This window comes from Macrobrachium rosenbergii, chromosome 19 (assembly GCF_040412425.1).
Source record: "Macrobrachium rosenbergii isolate ZJJX-2024 chromosome 19, ASM4041242v1, whole genome shotgun sequence".
Taxonomy (NCBI): Eukaryota; Metazoa; Arthropoda; class Malacostraca; order Decapoda; family Palaemonidae; genus Macrobrachium; species Macrobrachium rosenbergii.
The window spans coordinates 18,015,845-18,036,656 of NC_089759.1; the positions used below are offsets into that span (position 1 = coordinate 18,015,845).

The 20,812-nt window shown below is 35.4% G+C and overlaps 1 protein-coding gene across 2 annotated transcripts in view; it reads left to right on the forward strand.

Annotated features, from left to right (window-relative positions):
• Positions 1 to 651: 651 nt before the first annotated feature.
• LOC136848671 (uncharacterized) overlaps positions 652 to 20,812 on the forward strand; it is a 106,511-nt gene continuing 86,350 nt past the window's right edge. The window contains exons 1-3 of one of the 2 annotated variants that reach the window (XM_067121119.1): positions 652 to 696; positions 2,645 to 2,738; positions 6,395 to 6,521. The gene's annotated coding sequence lies outside the window, so the exon portion shown is untranslated. Of the gene's footprint in view, positions 697 to 2,597; positions 2,739 to 6,394; positions 6,522 to 20,812 lie in introns of those variants that run through there. The other variant, XM_067121121.1, reaches the window with a different exon arrangement.

A 20,812-nucleotide genomic window follows, 5' to 3' on the forward strand; every position in this document is an offset into this window, starting at 1 on the left:
TCATGGTTAAGCTTCTCCTATTTGCGTGAAGAGTAAATTTTTCCTTGAACAGCCCTTGGGTCTATTAATAACGTGTGATAAATTTTTAGATTTCTCCTAGGATTAATATTTCTTAAAATATTTTTAGTGTTTCTTGGATCAGATCTTGCCGAGGACCTACGTGTTGGAATGTGGTTTATTACAGTAAGAAACTACAAACTTTTCCTATTGTGTATCTAGTTCATCACAACCTGGTTTTAGTAAGCCTTTTAAGAAAGTTTGAATTAAATGGATGTTTAATTATGACGGAAAGTGACTTTCCTTGCCAGTAACAGTAACTTAAAGAAATTGTTGGATGTCAGTATCCGGACTAGAGAATTTTTTCAAACAAATTTGCCGAGATTACTTATAGCACTGTTTTTTTTTTCTTAGGTTATTTCACTTCCTAATTTCTTAGGTTATTTCACTTTCTAATACTCTTAAAATATTTCAGGGACTGCTACAATGAATATTCAAGATTGGTTTTCAGCGGGGACTGCTGCTATCCCGAGAGTTTCTTCTGAACTTCAATACCCAATTCTTTTTTTTTTTTTCCTCCACCCCATCGGGGGCGGTGCCACTGATCGGGTGGAGGCGCTCTTAAGGGCTTGCATAGTAGGCGTGTTGGCCTACTTTGCGAGTCCTTGGAGTTCGTCGATTATTTTGTTGCAGATGACCGTGAGTTGCAATATTAATTTTGTATCGATAATCTGGTAAATTCAGAGTAGCGCTGCACTTGGCATTTAATGGTTTGTATATATGCAATGGTTTGTATATATGCCATGGTTTGTATAAGTTTAATGGTTTATGACCCACAAGAAGCTGGCTGTGGCAGTATTTAGGTAGTAAAAGCTTTTAAGCACAAACGTATGGCATAAGTAGGGTAATATGCTGAACCCAGTTATGTAAAACTGGCCTTGGGTTCTCTTAACAGCTTACTTGCTTTAGTAAGCAATGGCTTCATTCGTTGCTGAAGTTAATCCATAGGATTGAGATTTTCCTTTTAGCCTTGCTAACATGGCAGTTCTATGGGTTAAGGTTGCTTCCATGGCTCTTCCATAATTAACCTTTAACTGTTCAATGCGTAAGCTACTTTCATAGCTTACGTAGGTATACGAAGTCATTGTAACGTTTTTCGAAAGTTCCAAGTTTTTTTTAAGATAAATTGACAAGGTTAAACTTTAAGGTTACTAATGTTACTGATTTTTCAAGGGATTGATTTTGCTTTGAGCTATTCCCGAGGTTTGAACTGTATTTCGACATGTTCCAGTAATTCCCTTGGATTTCAAACTATTGTTTAATTTAGGGTTTTTGGATTGTCACGTAGTTTTTGAGACGTAAGATTGCCACAAGGGGTTTTCAATTTTATTTATTGGGCTTTTATACATTGCCTGGAGGTTTTAAGACTTTAGTCTCGTGTATGTACCCTGTCTCTTGTCCTATGGGTATTTCCAGGCTATTTTGTATATATTGCCATTGCCCTGGGAGTTTTCATGCAATTGGTCATATTGTCCAGGAAGTTTCCAGGCCACTGCTTGCATTGCAATGTTTTTCAGGCCATTGATTTATTACCATGGATGTTATCAAGCGTTGTCTTAATTGCTAAGAATGCTTTCTGGTAATTCTTAACATGGATGTGTTAAGATTTTTTTCATTGCCATGGATGGTTTTAATTTTTATGGCCATCGATGCTTTTAGGCAATTGCTTATATTGCTGTGAACAATTTCAGGCTATTGATATCATTGACAAGGGAGTTCCAGGCCATTGTTTATGGCCATGGGTGATTTCAGGCAGGCTTTTTTCCATTGCCATGGATGCTTCCAGGCTTTATCGGTATTGAGGTTTTCAGGCTCTTATAATTACCAGTCTTTAAGCGAATGACGCAAAGTTTTTCTTGTATTGCAAGTAAGTTTTGCAAGATTTTTGTTGCTTTGGGTGTTTTTAGGTTTTATTGCCTTGGATATTTTGTCCCTAACATTTACTAAAGTGGGACGTGGGGTAAAATTTTTTTCAAGGCATTAACATCTTCTTGGTGGAACTGCCACTTGGTAATAAGTGTTTGAGCTATTCTGTGAATTTACTAGATGTACGTACATTTTTACTTCAGATGTTTAGGTCATGATATGCCAAGTCTTTATGGTTAATTAGGATGTCATTAACCAAACTATAACTCATCGATGTGGTATAAGTTAATGCTCACCGTAATACTGTAGTGATTTCAAAAGCCAATTTTTTTTGGATTTTAATTTAATGTAACTAAATTATCAGTCTAGGTCAGTTCTTTATAAAACTAAATTTATAGGATTACTACTGGGTTTGTGTTTTTCACTGGGTTTGTTTTTCACAAGCTCCAATTTCGGTTTGTAGTTTTGGATCATATCGAATATTTATGATCTTAAAATCCATGGTAATTTCCATTTTTGTTTTGGTTCATGTTAGTATTTTGAAAGTAGGTTTGCTGTTTTATGCCTTTTGTAATTCGAAAAGCTATTGCGTAGAAGAAAACTTGCATATTGAGCAGCAGTGTGTTTTAACTTTTTTTTTTTACATGGTTTTTTTTACATGGTTTTAAAGTTTACTTTAAGTACTATCCAGAGTTTTTCCTGTCGCTTTTATGATTTACAGGTGACCTTGCACTGAGGGGCTGAGAATGCTGGACTCAAGGATTTGGAATAATTGATTACTTCGTGAAATCCTCCTTTTTACACCTGTTACGAAAGTGAGGCTTTAATGAAATTACCAGTGTTTGTGACCCCACAGTTGACCCTGTTTGTCAGAAAGTGTACATAAGCTGTAAATATATCTAAAGATTCAAGACTTTCCTTGGTGGTTCTAGATTTTTATTACTGTATATCAAATTGTACAAAAATATAAAGGATATTTACCGTGACTATATTTTGAGATTTCACCCTTTAGTGTTCAATGTTCTGATGGCTGAGAGGTTAAAAGCTGTTTGCGTGTAGACTGGTATAAAAGGACCTTTAATTTCATAATCTAGTTACTATATGGAATTTTGATTCAAGAGTTGGCCATGCAAACTATTTACTATATGGAATTTTGATTCATGAGTTGACCATGAGCAAACTAGTTACTATATGGGATTTTCAAGAGTTTAACATGAGCAAACTAATCAGACAAGGTTGATTTGGTTCTAAAGATTTAAATGGTTGTAGCTGAGAAAACATGGTTAATTAACTTTGCATCTGAAAGTAAAGCAAAGGTGGCTATAATCTCAACGATGTAAGTCATAGTAAAATGTCTGAACACGAATCAAGTTAATACCTTAATATCGTTAAATGTTAATACCTTAATATCGTTAAATTGTGTACATAAATGTCTGGCTTTTACAGCTAGTTTTCAAAGTCCAGAAAAATATTTGGTATGGCATGGCATAAATGCCTCCCAGCAGTTGGGTGCTGGAGTTGTTTGAACTGATAAGGTCAAAGATGTGTATTGGTGAAAACTAGGATAACAGTGGAAGTCACTTGCGTAAGGGTCGCAATGACCTGTATTATCTAGTGGGGTTAGAATTTGATAAGTTTCTTGTAATGAGTTTCCTTTGGTTGGATGTTGAAGTGGATAACTGACCCGTGGATAATGAAAATTACAATGCAAATACTGTAAATTACGTTCGCACTACAAACGTATTTTTGGATAATAGGGCAGTAGTGAAAGTCTGTGGTTGTGGTTTTATGTAGGGAAATACTAAAGCATTCAATGTTTTCTAACGCTAGTTCTAAACATGACCTAATTACAAATCAGGACTGCAGTAAACAAAATAGGCATGTTAACTCTCCGCGGATTGAGGAAGAGATTGAAAAGAGATTGAAACCAGTACATGGGATACTTAAAAACGAGAAGCTTTCTTTCTAAGCAGGTGATAATGGCAGGAAAAACCACTGGAATTAGCGATCTAAGATTGTTTACGGATGTGATGAGCTATTGAGCCTAACTAAAACTAGCGTTGGCTATGACATACTCCACTGAGTTTTTACATTTAAAGTTTTTTTTAATTTGCTGATAATGTACATTAATCCCTACGCTGTTTGTGTGCATGGGAAAATGTGTACCGTTTAAATTAAACTTACTGAAAGACGAATACTACATGTGATAGCCTCCACTCGATACATCTGATCCAAAACAGGCTACAGGGGTCCAGAGGACGGTAGTTTTATAAAAATTTTAAACCAGAAGAGAAACTGTAGTTTGTCTGGTTCCGGAATATGCTAGCTTGCGTTTTCAAGTCACAAATGCTGTCTAGGCTGTACATTGCTCCTACTTTGCACAGGGCTGCCAAAGTTGTCAAGAGTGACCAATACGTAATTAAACCTTTTGAGTTAATACCACTTGAAAACCGGCGAGGACAAAAATACACGGCGTGCATAATCAGTCTCTGAATAATTATTTGTCGAATCTTAGAATATTACATGTCCTTGGATTTACATGTAAACAGAAGAACTTAACGGATTTTACATTTCTCGCATTTTTCTTTTAAGCAAAATAATGGACAACTTAGCTTTGGATAATCGTTACGGGAAATTTATTGGAAAGTTTTTCGGGAGCTTAATATTTACCATGAAGAGGTTATGTTGTATCCAAGACTTGCTGAGAGGCTTAGATTATGTGTCGGCACGCGTGCGCGTGTTTCCTTTATCAAACAGTAAAAGAAAAGCAATCGCATATGAACTGCTAACGACAGGCCGTCGGTTATGAAAGTCTGGAACCTTTCCAGTATGACTAGACAATTATCGTTTGCTTGTTACTCTCTTCCAGTATTCAGTCAATAAATATACGAGCTTATGCATAATTCGAATATTTTTTATTCTTGAGAAATATCCTTTATATTTTGATTAAATTTTATAAAGATGAACAAATAGATAATCTTAGAAAAATCATACGGTTCTTAACTACTTGCGAAACAGCATTTACTAAATGGGGTATCCATGGAGCCTATGATGTAAGCACACGACTAACTCAAGTTTATAAAGAAAAAAACACGTACACATGCGCGAATTCACGCTGAGAAATAGACGCATACTTACTTAAAACAGAAAAAGCACTGACTACACGTAAGCAGAGAAAAGAATTCTGCAAGTTCCAGAGTTACGACCCTGATGGAAGTGAGATTCCTATTTGAGCTTTTATATAAAGTTTCCCCTTGTTGTTGTGGCTTCAGAAAGGATTTAAGTGGACATGGACCTGCAGATATTTTATTACGAAACAACATGGTTGATTCAGAAATCGATGTGTTATATGCGGTTTCAACCAAAACCGGAAGTCGATGTTTTCCGACATTTTTCAAAGTACCATAAAAGACACAACAATATCCTCAGTAATTTTGAAATTATCAGAGTAATGGTACTTAGTATAGTTCTTATAATTCTTATTTGCTGATAGTTTTGAATCATACTACTACTACTACTACTACTACTACTACTACGAGAGAGAGAGAGAGAGAGAGAGAGAGAGAGAGAGTAATGTCAAAGTCAAGTTTGATTCTGTTCTCCCCCAACCATTATCGCGACCACTATAAATCTGTGGCCAATTGCACATTGTGCAACGTAAGACAGTGATTAGGGAATTCTTGAGACAACGCTGGATACTTGCATAGATGTTACGTTACAACATCGCTACGGTAACACACCACTGAAGGTTACAGAGGGGTTAGTGACACAGGTTGCCCGTAGCTCATAATTTTAGTTTCATGTTACAATTGAAGACTACAGAGTTGGATGGAAAGCTTTACTTGCTTAGATAACGGAAATCGAAACCTTGACTATCAGTTCTTGCGTAAGAGTAAGAAAGGAAAATGGTTCTTTGGAAAAGGGAGGGAATAATATTGAATGATCAGGAATCATAACAAAAATATAGAGAGTGATGTGGTATTTTGATGTAAAAATTAATTTGCATAGAGGATTCAGATATGAGGAAAAAATATAATGCTACCAAGATTCTGCTAGTATGAACCCCCCCAAAAAAGATAGTTTGCAAAGCTAGTAAACTAAATATTAAACTAAATAAAAATTAATATAAAAAGTTTCGTAATTTAAAAAACAAGCGAAGTATATAGCCAAACAATTATGGTAATGGAAGCCAGATAGTATATATAAAACACTGATTTTATGCATATTGTAAATATATAATCAAGAATAAGTAATTTCAAAGTAAAGAGTTATAGCCATCTATGCTACACTGAAACAGGATCACTGTACGAAAAGCCGCTTCTTCCTTGAACGAACACATCCAGAGCCAGCAAATTGCCGTCATTAAAGTGTGCCTTTTACCATGACTAATGCCGCTTTACTTTTGTATTTATAAGGAAAGCTACTTTCCCGTGTGACCTTTTCTCAGCATTTTTTTTTCTTTTTCTTCCAGTTACGTTCGTGCCATTAACTTACTGCTTTGTGGGGGGGAGGGGGAGGATCCAGGACCCACCTATAGGTCCTGGAAGGAGCAATACTCGAAGGACGTCAGTTGCCTGGGGCGGAAAAAGCAGATTGAGGTGAGTGTTGAGGGTTGTTTAAGTGTGTACTTTGTACATCTGTAGTACCATTTGGTAAGAGAGAAATATAGGGGAAGTTGTCGTTATTTTAACCCCAGCAGAAACTGTTGTAGTGATAATTTCAATAGGTTGTGCTTTTGGAATGATAAGGGGGTTACGTTAGGGTTATGATTTAGTACGATATTAATCATATGGAGCGGGTGGTAACATTACAATTGCTCTAGTGAAGGTAGCCATATTATCCATTCACTACTTGTTTATGACTTGAAACGATTTATACGCGTACACACACAATTACACACATACAGTATATATACATACATACATATATATTTACCAACAGGACCTCATTGAAACTGGAGATATTTATAAAAAAAAAAATTACAAGCTTTCCAGGACTAATAGTCCTCATTGTCAAGGATCAGTTTTAATGAGGTCCTGTTAGTAATTGTATTAATGCACAGAACAATTGTGTAAGTGATCAAGTTAATATATATATATTATATATATATGTGTGTGTGTGTGTGTGTACAGTACACGCACATACATACATACATACATACATATATATATATATATATATATATATATATATATATATATATATATATATATATATATATATATATATATATACATATACATATACATATATATATATATATATATATATATATATATATATATATATATATATATATATATATATAAAATTCACTCGAATATGGAACATATGTTAATTACTGCACAAGATATCTAGACACCCCAGAAATTAAAGTTACTAACCAACTAAACTAAACTAAACTCACATGTGAAATAGGACAACACTTTTACCATTAAAATGAGCTTCTAAGTAAATATGTTGCTACAACGAGGTACGTAGGTTACCCGTAACGCTGTGGTAAAAAATCAAACCGCCAAGGTCATTCTACGTAAGTTTTACGTAAACGGAAGCTTTCACTTGAAACGGTTTTCGCACAGGCAACTTGCGTAAATATTTCTTGCCGTGAGTTGCGCCCAGCGAGGGACAACCTCTTACGCAGGCTTGCATTATGACTTCGGAGAGCGTTGGCAAATAAACACATAGCTGGCAACTCATGCGTCTAGCGTTCACCAGCAGTATTTGAAATCTGAGATGACTGTGGGTAAGGCCATGGTTACCAGGAAAAATGACAGGAACATCATACTTTATTATTATTATTATTATTATTATTATTATTATTATTATTATTATTATTATTATTATTATTAAAGATAGTTTTAAAAAATAACTTATTCTTTTTGAGTTTGCATTATTCCATACAAGGCCCTGTTACACATTTTTTCGTACATCACTGAATTACGTTTTTATTTGGTTTACTTAGCTATAAAGTTCATATGAATATTACCAATATCCATTTTTCCCGATATCAGGAACTGAAAGGTATAATTTCCACTGAATAATGTATCAAGTGGCGTCTTTGAAATGATGACGCCATAAAATGATTGATCAACTGTTTTTCAACATTGTTTTGTTATTTATTCTATGTTAATTAACTTCATTTACATACTTGCTGATTATCATGACCAAATCTGAATTTCATTGCAAGACTCAAAGATAGCTGCAAGTTGCAGACGGGAGCAAATAATAAGAAATAGGAAAACTTACTAAAATGAGAGACAAACGAATAATTATGGGAAACAAACAGACGTATATATCTTAACCAAGGTTAGTTAATGAAACAAATGAAATGGAAAAGTATTAATGGAACTTCCATTAGGGAACAATTAATGAAACACATGGGAACAAAATTGCTTCCAGAGACTTCAACCCCTCAAATGTAAGGTAGTGATCCATGAAATACCAACCTATCATTATTAGTAGACTAAAGAATATAAAACAGAGAGAGAGAGAGAGAGAGAGAGAGAGAGAGAGAGAGAGAGAGAGAGAGAGAGAGAGAGAGAGAGAGAGAGAGAGAATCCTTAATATAATCCTTCAGAAAGGTCGTTAGCCTCAGTCACATCAATTCACCTCCCGAGTTCCAAACCCGTTACTCCGCATTTTTAATGCATGATCTCTAGTAGGTGAGTTACTAATTAAGAGAGTGAGAGAGAGAGAGAGAGAGAGAGAGAGAGAGAGAGAGAGAGAGAATCCCACTCTAAAAAAGCGAGATCCTCGCAATTGTTCTGCAATTTGCTTGCAATTTATTGTTGCGAAATTAGGAAGATGCGTAGCTCGCCTGAATCCCACTCACTCTGGAAAACGCACCGAGGAAAAAATCCGACTACCGTGAATGGAATGAGGAAAAGTTGTTGCGCTGCGTCGTCCTCTTGCTATTTTCTTTATGGTGTTGTTGCTTCGCTGACTGCACTCCTCTGGCACATGCTAACCATGGCTTATAGCATACTAATTTGACCTCTGGCCTTAATAAATTTTGTTGCCAAGCACATAATATGTTATGAAAAAAATATCGTGATGCAGTCTCATAAACCTTGGGATTTTCATAAACAGTTTCTTGTAACACGGTCCGTAAGGAATTTAAGAATATTTGCATATTATGCTTAATTGAATATTCATGTAAATATTTCTGTATGCAGACGATTGCAGCAGCCATAATTATTATCTAAATGACTTCTTTCCTTATCCAGGTTTACCATTTTTCCAGCTGATGCTTGATATTTGAGTAAAAGCTGCAGAAGGGATTCTTGTCCTGCGGGATGACGATGAAACTGTAAGCGTTATGTCTAATTCTTTTTATGTCTTTAGTCATATTCGTCTGCGCCCCCACCCCTCCCCCTCTCCTGCATTTCGTGTTAGGTGTTAATAACATTCACGACCCCTCTTATCCCATGTAAGGGTGCCCTTATGAAAAAGAATATTATCAAATATGAATCCTTCTTATCATTCAGTCTTCCTGAAATCTGTTAGCACGGATTAGTTGTGGTTATTTGATTACTCGAGTGAAAAATTTGTGATATTCAATGCTTTCGGGTTAAATTTTTTTTCATAGTCATTCTGCATAAATATTCAAACTTCACACTGTGGTCTATCAGCTTATGTGGGCGATAGGTTTGATTTAGATGTACGACAAGAGGTTCATTTAACTTCTTTCTGCAGGTTTTTTTCTTAAGCTGGTTGTCTTCAGTTTCTGGTAGTGACGTCATCAACAGGTCCCTCCTTAAATTGTTAGTTGCCCTCCTATAAACAGAGAAGTACTGTTGAAGTTATAATACTGCTTCAAGAGACAAAGCACATTAAATCGACAGAGACTTTTGTATGAAAGCAGCAATGTCGTCATGGCGAAGATCTTTGATTTGATTTGATAGTAACAGAAGCAGTGACTGAATACGACTCTCTTAAGAGTAAGAAAAATCGGAGTAGTGTAACACGAAGAGCAAAAACCGAGAATGATGGTTAATCCACATTATCTCAAGTACGGAGATCTTACATACGCATTTCTCTGGTCACTAAATGCGTACATCCGCCGAGAGCAGATCTCCGTATCAAGAAAGGAACAGATGTCTAGAGAAAGTTGAACAGAAAGCGAACAAGATGCTGTTAATGCTGTCGGTAAGAAAAAAAGTACGCAAATTGGACGTAGAAATAAAAAAAAAAAAAAACTCGGGAAGTGAGGAAACTATTTGAGGCAACTCTGCAAATTTCTAAAGCATGGTGGCTTCACACAGCCTATACTGTAATTGTAGAAGAGAGTAGTTCAAAGGGAATAATTCAAAGCACTATAATTAATATGTCTGGACGGGTTGTAAATATTGGTTTACATACAACTTGTATTCCCCTACTCAAACTGTTGGGGGGAGAGAGAGAGAGAGAGAGAGAGAGAGAGAGAGAGAGAGAATTTTTGAATTTATGAGATGGTTTTATCAGTTAACAAAAAAGAATTGAAGTTTGTGCCATTGTCTTTTTTTTTTTTTCAAGGTATATTTATATATGCATATATATATGTATATAAATATATATATATATATATATATATATATATATATATATATATATATTTATTTATTTATTTATAGGAGGGGGGCTTCATACAGGTTATTTTGTGAATGTAAAAGAACCAAGATTAAAAGAAATAATTCCGTAAATACAGTTTCTTACTTAAGGAAAAACTCTTGCAGCTATTCATTCAAAGCACCATAATTAAGATATCTGGACGAGTTGTAAATATTGGTGTGACTGCAACTTACATTCTCCTGCTCGGACTATCGGGGGCGGGGGGAGAGAGAGAGAGAGAGAGAGAGAGAGAGAGAGAGAGAGAGAGAGAGAGAGAGAGAGAGAGAGAGAGAGAGATTTTATAAGTTTACGAAATGGTCCAATAACCTGACAACAATTAATTGAAGTTTAAGCTATTTTCTGTGTATCATTACCTCTCAATCCTTTAGTTCCTTTCTGTCGAATGAAAATGATTTCTGTACTCAAAATTCTGTATATCGATTCACTGAGGATAAATCAACAGTAAATCTTGTTTTATGTGCCGATGGCTGATACAAGCTTCCATCTCCGCATCTTCATCCCAAGTATTTTAGAAAATTCTGTTGAATTCTATCATTTTAAAATACAGATTTCCTTTCATGATAGCCTCATCCCGTTTGCAAATAAGTATAAACACAGGCATGGATTCTTCAGAACTTCCACTTTGCCTAGCAAAAATACCAATACATTTTTAGTTTTTTCCAAAGATTTTCTTTTTTATGCGTAGCATAATGTTGAAGTTGTTTAGTCTATGTGAAAAAATTAGCAGGCTTTCGATCCCAATGCCCTGCATATTATCAGATCTTTGAAAGAGTGGTGAAATTGACCTACTGAATTTTTTTTATATCTTTTGCTGGTGGGTTGGGTGGAGATTATATTGTCTTCAAAACTCTCTCTCTCTCTCTCTCTCTCTCTCTCTCTCTCTCTCTCTCTCTCTCTCTCTCTCTAATGCAAACGTCATTTGCTGCACGAAAACTCGTCAGGAACTGATGAGAGATAGGATATCCTTTAAAGGACGAAGGAATAGGCAGTCAATGTCCTTACGGTACTCGTAAATCTTTGTCACTGAGAAACGTGTGGAAGATACGATGAACTCTGTAGCTCTTTATGTCCAGAGATTCCTTAAAGTTCTAGAGGTTCGTTATTTTACTGATGTGTAAGGAATTGGATGAGTTTGTTCGGAATTGGATGAGTTTGTTCCAATGGAATATATGCATGGTTGACTCTCATTCCATAGATACTATGCTGGAATCAAGCTTGTGTAACCAGTGGTAAACCTTAGAAAAAATATTTGAGACAACAGATTTTTCCTAAAAAACTGAAAAATATCACCTTTTACATCCTTCGATGCGCATTTTAAAATATGGTTTAACTTTTACTTGCCCCAAATCTTACAGTCATTGACGAGACGTAGAGAGCTGAGATCTGCATACCCAATGCATGAAGAAAGTGATTAATATGGATCTGAGATGTTAAAACCCTCTTGAGTCCGAAACTTGCACTCTTAAGCTTCTAAATTTACATACCTGTCAATTCTCACTTTCATTGGCTAGAAATCTCATTGGGAATATCTTGTTTTAACAGAACTTCACTTTACACATTTTTCTTATTTTAATGATTCTAGCTTTTGTTATGTACAAACAAGTGTCTGTTGTATCTGTTTCCGTATAATTCATCGTGCTTAAATGTAACAAATACCACCAAGCATCTCAGGTGTACGACTTTCATAAAACTTACATTCACTGAATACGTTTTTAGAATAATTAATAATTTTTTATATCCTTTCGTATTTTTGATTAAGTTCCGCTTCTTAATTCGTTTCCGTTAGCTTTCTCATTTATCCTTCATCGTTTTCACTGGAATTCTCGATCATCCTCATCTTTCACTTTCAATAGACCTCAGTTTCATTCACATTCATCAGATCTCGGTTTCATCAATATTTACTTTCATTGGTTGTGCCATCTATGTTCACTGCCTTTAACTTTCCCAGTAAATTCATCCGTTTTGCATGTCCCTCTCGTAATTTTCAGTGAATCCTCATCAGTTTTTAACATTATTCTTTATCATGAGTCTCTGACTGTATAATGCTGCTTAATAAACCTGTACATTTTCTCCCTCTGTTATTGTTTTTTCGTCAATACTCATTTAGAAAGATCACTCATTTCAATGACTTCGTAGTATATAATTGTGCCAGGTCTTACTAGTTATAGCTTATCAACTCTCACATCGGTCGCCATTTTCGAACTTGACCCCTTATCAATTTCTATCTCAGGCCATTTGCCATCCTATAGCATGTCGTCAATTTTGTCATCTCCATATCTTATTTTTGTCAGAAGCTATCTCATATTAATTTCCGTTTTACCATCTCTCATTTCCATCGTCGACGAATTCCGTATTTAATATTTTCAGACGTTCGCTAGTGTTCTTTTTTATCGTCTCTCATTTTAACTCTTACCTCTGTAACTCTCGCTTTCATAAGAGCTCGTTCGACCAGATTTTACTTTTCAGATCTTACTTTCCTAGCGTTCACTTACGCGGGGCTCCTTCTTTACCAACTCTCGTTTTCACCGCCTTTGTTTCTATGTAGGATAAAATCTCGTCAATTATTTGATGTTTTTTCTCTTCAGTTCGTGCGGTCACTGAAATGCTCGAACTCTCTCAGTCTCCATTTCGTTCCTTACCAATATTTTTCTCTTTGTGGTTAGTCCTTCCGCGAAAAATTGTATGGCATCCTTATTTTTTTATAATGTCAAGTAGATGTGTGATATTGTACTCACAAACACGCGATTGTCATTTATACGAGCTTTCTTTGTAAACTCATTTTTATATTTCTTCAGTCTGCTAAGTAAAGGACAAGAAGTCGAAAGGTCTTGCAGCGCTCCATTGTTTCTCTTTCCTTCGTGGATTTTGTCTTTGTTTATATATTCATCACGTTCCATATTTTCGTGATTCAGTTATACATACATACACACATACATACACACACACACACACACACACACACAGACACACACACACACACATATATATATATATATATATATATATATATATATATATATATATATATATATACATATATATATATATATATATATATATATATATATATATATATATATATATATATATATATATATATATATATGGTATATGTAAAACCCTTTCTAGTCTGAGATATTAGACCTATGATTGTCATGAAATCTTAAGGGATTACATTGCTAGCCCCACGCCCTTTATTGACCTTTGTAAATAACATATGCCGACGGCTTACGTTATTAGCATATAAAGCACTGCTGGCACACCCGTCCTACGAACATCAGTGGGGTGGAGAGAGGCGTTAGCAAGCTTCATCCAAAGGGTTTTGTCGAATCCGGAACGGCGGTACATCATGGCTCCACCTGCGTTTAAGGAAAAAGGCCTTTGGTATATATATGTATGTGTGTATGTTTTTATATGTATATATACTGCACTTTATACATATACACACACACACACACACACATATATATATATATATATATATATATATATATATATATATATATATATATATATATATATATATATATATATAGAAATAAACAACACATAAGCACTTGTGGAACAGAAATACATTTCTGACTCACATCAGGATCGAACCCAGGTCTTGGTTGGCAGCGGTCTCGTCTTTCAATTAAAAGACCTAGGTTCGATCCTGATGTGAGTCAGAAATATATATATATATATATATATATATATATATATATATATATATATATATATATATCGGTATATATATATATATATATATATATATATATATATATATATATATATATATATATATATATATAACACAAATTTTAAGGCACGAATAACGTTTAATACCTAGTTTACTATACCTCTGGAGTAACTCACACACTAAGGGATTTCTAATTGATAAATGCTTCGTCCCCGGCGGCATTCGAATGGCCTGGTTGAGAAACAGCGATAGACAGTGATTTCGATTATTGAACCAGATGCACCGTCTGTCATTTTTTCTAAATCGAGCAATGGTTCGAATCCTGCCGGGGGCGAAGCACTGATACATTGTAATTCCCCCTGGGGTATAGGTGATTCCAGAGGTATAGCGAACTGGATATTAAACGATATTTGTGGCATAATATTTGTCAATATTAAAAGAAGTCACTTGTGTACAGTATAAGTAATAAAATTTAATATATATACATATATATAATATATATATATATATATATATATATATATATATATATACTGTATATATATATATATATATATATATATATATATATATATATATATATATATATATATATATATATATATATATATATATATATATATATATATATATATATATATATATATATATATATATATATATATATATACACACACACATTATCATGCAGTAAACAATTTAAAAATATATGAAAACAGATGCCCTTGCGTTTGAACTCGCATTTGATTATCCATGAACTCATTACCATACCGGTTCAAGCAAGTCCTGTTAACTGACTTTGTTGTATTCTGTTGGGCAACGTTCTTCAAAGTACATCGACACTAACTCGAGCTTCTAAGTGTAGCTCCTGACCCGCCTTTCCGTTTCGATACCATCCCTGGGAAGGAAGAAGGAACACCTGTTGATCTTTTGTTTGTCAAGGCTGTAAAACCCCACTTGATATTCGTAAAACATTAAGTTTTAGTGCTAACTATGGATTGTGGGGGTGTCTCTGATCGGTCTTGGCACGTACACAAGTGCATTCAAATCTCTTTGATTGCAAAGTAGAAGAAAGCATTTTGGCGTATATTGAACGTAGATAGTTGATATTCAGGTGAAAAATCACTTACATGTTCATACACATTCACTCACGCGTCAGAACACCTCTTGATCTTTTGTTTATCAATGCTGCAAAATCCCATTTTATATTCGTAAAACATTATAAGGTTTAGTGCTAACTATAGATGATGGATCTCTGGTTGGCGTATATTGAACGTGGTTAGTTGATATTCAGCCGAAAACTCACTCACTTACGCATTCGCTCACGCGTCCATCTCCCGAATGAAAAAATGAAAAGCGATGTACTTTGACGGCTGTTGTATCGTGAAAGAAGAGAGTTAGAAAGGAATGGGAAGAGAGACGAGTGGAAGAGAGTAAAAGAGAGAAGTGGGGGAGAATGCAAAAAACAGAAAAGGTTTGATAGAGTGAACAGAAGATAAAAGGGAGTGAGATAACGGATTGGGGAACAAGAAAAGGGTGAGCCAAGAGTAAAGATTAAAAAAAAAGAGTAAGAAGAGAAAAGAGAAGTGTAATCAAGACAGCTGTCGAAGTGAGTGAAACAAGGAAAGAAAGAAACAAAGTTCAGGAAGAGAGGGGAGCGGAGGAGTAAGAGAATAAGGAAGGAGAAGGGAGGGAGAAGGGAGGGGTGAGAAAGAGACTGACGGCCCTTAGGGAGAGATGGATTGAGACTACTCAGGTCGTTGCCTCTACCTGGTGCTTACCTACCTCTGACCTTTCCTCTCTCTCTCTCTCTCTCTCTCTCTCTCTCTCTCTCTCTCTCTCTCTCTCTCTCTCTCTCTTGAAGTTGTTCTAAAAATATTTTTACAATTCTTTTAAACTCTTTCACTCACAGATTGTTCTAAAATATTCATCCAAATAATGTTAATCTCTCTCTCTCTCTCTCTCTCTCTCTCTCTCTCTCTCTCTCTCTCTCTCTCTCTGTAGAAGAGTTGTTTTAAAAAACTCCTCATACCGATTGTTTTAAAAATTCGTCCAAGTTTTGGTAAGATCTCTCTCTCTCTCTCTCTCTCTCTCTCTCTCTCTCTCTCTCTCTCTCTCTCTCTCTGAAGGCGAAGAATAAGAAATTGTTCTACAAATGTTTTTACAATTTTCTTTTCAACTCTTGCTCATACAGATTATTTTGCAATATTCGTCCAAGTATTTTGCAATATTCGTCCAAGTCTCTCTCTCTCTCTCTCTCTCTCTCTCTCTCTCTCTCTCTCTCTCTCTCTCTCTCTCTCTCTTTCTAAAATACTTTTATAAATTTGAATTAAACTCTTTTCCTCAATTAAGATTATTCTAAGATGTTCATACCAGCCTATTTAATCTCTCTCTCTCTCTCTCTCTCTCTCTCTCTCTCTCTCTCTCTCTCTCTCTCTCTCATAAAAATATATTAACAAAATACTGAGCAAGTTCCTTTTGCTAGCTCCACTCCCTCTTTTCTCTCTCTCTCTCTCTCTCTCTCTCTCTCTCTCTCTCTCTCTCTCTCTCTCTCTCTCTCTCTCTCTCTCTCTCTCATAAAAATATATTAACAAAATACTGAGCAAGTTCCTTTTTCAGCTCCACTCCCTCTCTCTCTCTCTCTCTCTCTCTCTCTCTCTCTCTCTCTCTCTCTCTCTCTCTCTCTCTCTCTCTCACAATCATACACACTCCTGGACATTCGCCAAATAGCATGGAGTTTAACACCCTTATCCTAGAGGTCAAGGATCTCAGGTAACCGGTCCTGGGGTGTCCTTTGTAAGTCTCCGTTGCGAATTTATTTCCTACGGACGGCGATCTGAGCGTCAGATTGCAAACAGGTATTTTAGAGCGTCATTGATTTACTCAGTAAAACTCAGATGAACATATATACTGTATATATATATATATATATATATATATATATATATATATATATATATATATATATATATATATATATATATATATAAATATATATACATATATGTATATTACTGGTTGCTTTTTCTAGATATATTTGTACTTTTAACAGCCACAATATCTTGTCAACTTCTCGATTTTCTCATACGTTGTGGATAAGCTTTCATCACTACGAACCTTCAGCCCAACTGATGATCGAGAATCTAAGAAGGTTTTGCATGTCTTACAAATACAGACACACACACACACATATATATATATGTATATATATATATATATATATATATATATATATATATATATATATATATATATATATATATATATATATATACATACAGACATACATACATATGCACATACTGTATATATATATGTATATATACATATATATATATATATATATATATATATATATATATATATATATATATATATATATATGTGTGTGTGTGTGTGTGTGTGTTTGTGTATATATTGTATATTGTATTTTGTAACACTTTTTTTATTGTGAACATCAGCACTCTGTTTGGCAAATAACTGAAGGTGCTGCTGAAGGGTAGCTCTTTTATGACCTATGCGTGAATTATCAGAGCTTTTGAAGTTGACTTCCATACTTCTATCTATAATATAATATTTATAAGTTATTTCACGTAGGGTGTCACTGAACTGTTTTCTTATTCCAGGTGTGACATCAGATTTAGTTCATGATAGATCCTTAGGTATTCCCATTTGCATGTGCCACAGTGTATTAACTTCCCTGCAAATTAAGGGATAACATGATAACATACAACCATAGTTTGTAATGGTTTTGTTTTTTGTTTTTACTGCGTTTGTTGCATTAAGGCCATCTGTTTTTCTTTGGATAAGAGCTAACACTGTATGGTCTCAGTAGCCACTGCCAGTTAAGAGTAGACGGATATGATCTAATCCTACGGTGAATATGCTCAAATGCCACAGTTACTGAAGGTTTGATTGACTTAGGCATATACATTACCCATTTAATATCTAAGACGACCTTCATTTTCGTTATAAAGATTTTTATGGACGTTCAGCCACTCAAACTCTCCATCATGCAGCCCAAGCAACCTCCACATTGCATTTCTAAAAATCGTTTCTCGAGCTTTTTCTGGTTACACTCATTCTGAATACTCTTTTAGTTAAAACTTCTGGTATCGGTTTCATGAAAAAACATCTGATCCCCTTACATTCTTCCCTGTCTAAATTCACTGCTCTCCTTCTACCAATCTTCCTGTGGTCTGTAAACTAATTTGTTTTAAATCCCTCTAATTCTAACAACAAGCTCTCTTATAATAGATGTAGTTTTTCTCGTCAAAATTCCTTCTAGACGACTCTCCCACCCAGGCGTTCTTTAAACGCTTCAGCCTGCCATTAATTGCGCTTTCATAACCATACTGCAGCATCTCACTGGTAATCCAGTCATCTCCTGGCAACGTTTCATTCTCAGTCCTTTACATTGCTTTCAAATTCTCATCAGCCCCTTTAGTTAAGGAAGTAGCCGAAAGTCGTGGCTGACATTGTGTTCAGTAAGCTTAGGCACTGAATGCTAGAATATTTTTCTTGACTAAGGGAGCAGTTACCGATCTCTTTACATTGAACCTAGGGCCTCTTGGGGTCCATATTTCGAAATTGCTCAATAACCATAAAACGTATTTTCACATTAACTGTTTTTTACAATATGCATATATGATGTGTAAAAGTGACTTCGTATAGGCATATATGCTGTCATAATAAAGAGATTTTATAAAAGAAGTTGCTTTATTACAGTAATGTACTGTACAGTGGGGTTAATTTCCACATGCTGTAAGAAGGGTTTTCTTGCAGAACAAGAGGTTATTATTCTCTCTAGACTACTTAATTACCATCAAAAGCACGACTCTCACTTAATTGCTAGTTACAATATGCTGACAAAACATGGGAAACCGATTCGTCTTTGACGTACATACTGATGTACAAGAGTGCTTTCGCAAACGAAGCTGCCCAATGAAAGGAAATAATGGCAAAGGATGCAGTAAGATTGTGCTACAAATGGCAGAAAAAATGTGTCTGATAGCCAGGCAAGGCGACTTGATGGCCTTAAAAGTTCATCTCCCATTCTGTTGCCAGGTGGTTGCCAGAGGTGTAGAACTGATTTAGCACTGCCATTCCTACTATTATATGAGGGAGTTTTAGCAATGGAAGATGCGTGATGGTAGTAGCAGCACTGTGGAAAAAAAATATTTTCTAACTGAGCGATTGGTTACAAATCCCATTACGATGAATGTGGAGGCACTTGGTGTGCTGGGTTTGAGGCTAATTGGTAATGATAAAACGCACACACATCATTTGCTTGTCAGGTACAGTTTGTCTGCGTGTGCACATTTGTCACTTAATACTAATTCTCCCATGAATGGGCTGCTGACATGGGTAGGATCTTTTAATACGTATTCCTTACCTCCAATAGCTAAGGCTGTTTCTGAAAAACAGGATACATGGTGCATGAAAAAATACAAAGCAAACAGAAAATACAAGAAAAATGAATTCAAATAAAATCCAGAACAAATGAATAAGCGAGAATAGCGACAGCTAGGTCGATGTTATTACCTAAAGCAACAGTGAGAGCCAGTTCCAACTTCAACTTGTTATGCGTTAACATTCATGTAAAATTTTGATAATTTTACATCTTAGGACTCTCAAGAATGAGTACACATTCACTCTACGGTGACATGTGTCACGCACTTACTCAAAGCGTACGATTGATGAGGTGGGTAGTAGAAGTTCCACACTGGAATAAAATTCGTGGAAAATGGTCGGGTATGAAACATTCCAATAATGGCTGAACCATAATTACCACGAAGACACTAAATTGCTAGATGCTGCTTAAATACACTGGGAAACAATATTCCAAAATGGTAGACCAAAAGATCTGAAATAAGTGGTGTTAAAATTCTCATTCCTGTAGCTCTGAAAATGCATACTAACATCAAGCAGCTGGCTGGCAGCGTTCAGCGATGTTTTGTTTACGAGTTTCACCAATCTTGGGTGAATCAATGGAGTGGAGGCATGAAGGCGCCAGCTTCCGAATCTCCTTTTTTCTCGCTACTAAAACCAGATGCTATTTCCTTTCTAGTCAAGTTGGAGTCCAACAAGAAACAGAGAAATTCCAAGGACACTTCCCTTTGAAACACCGGCTGGCTTGGGTTTGTCTGAAACTCCACCAAAATAGGCCCTGCCTTGAGTCACCTAGAAACTGTATAGAACTGACTATGACATGAGGAATAAGTACCTGGGGTGCAAATGAAAAATATGAATTATGTTTAAAGAAACATTCGGGAAACGGAGGTGTTTGCTATTTTTATTAAAGATATAAGTTCGACGGAGGAATGTGGGATCCTGTAATGTAGGTCCGACTATACAAGAGTACTTCATATCCGCTTAGTTTCCGACTAGAATCGCGAAAACTTCAACGACTCCTTCCATTAGCAAGAACCTTGAATGATAAGAACTCAGCCTCAATAAAGTATTGAGAGGACTAGAAGTCAGTCGTCGGAGAATAAATAATGGATAAAGGTAATAACGAAGGCCATTTTGACCACGGAACGCTTTGACTTGACTAAGGTGGACCTCAGCAAATCTATCACTTACATTTGCTAGCAA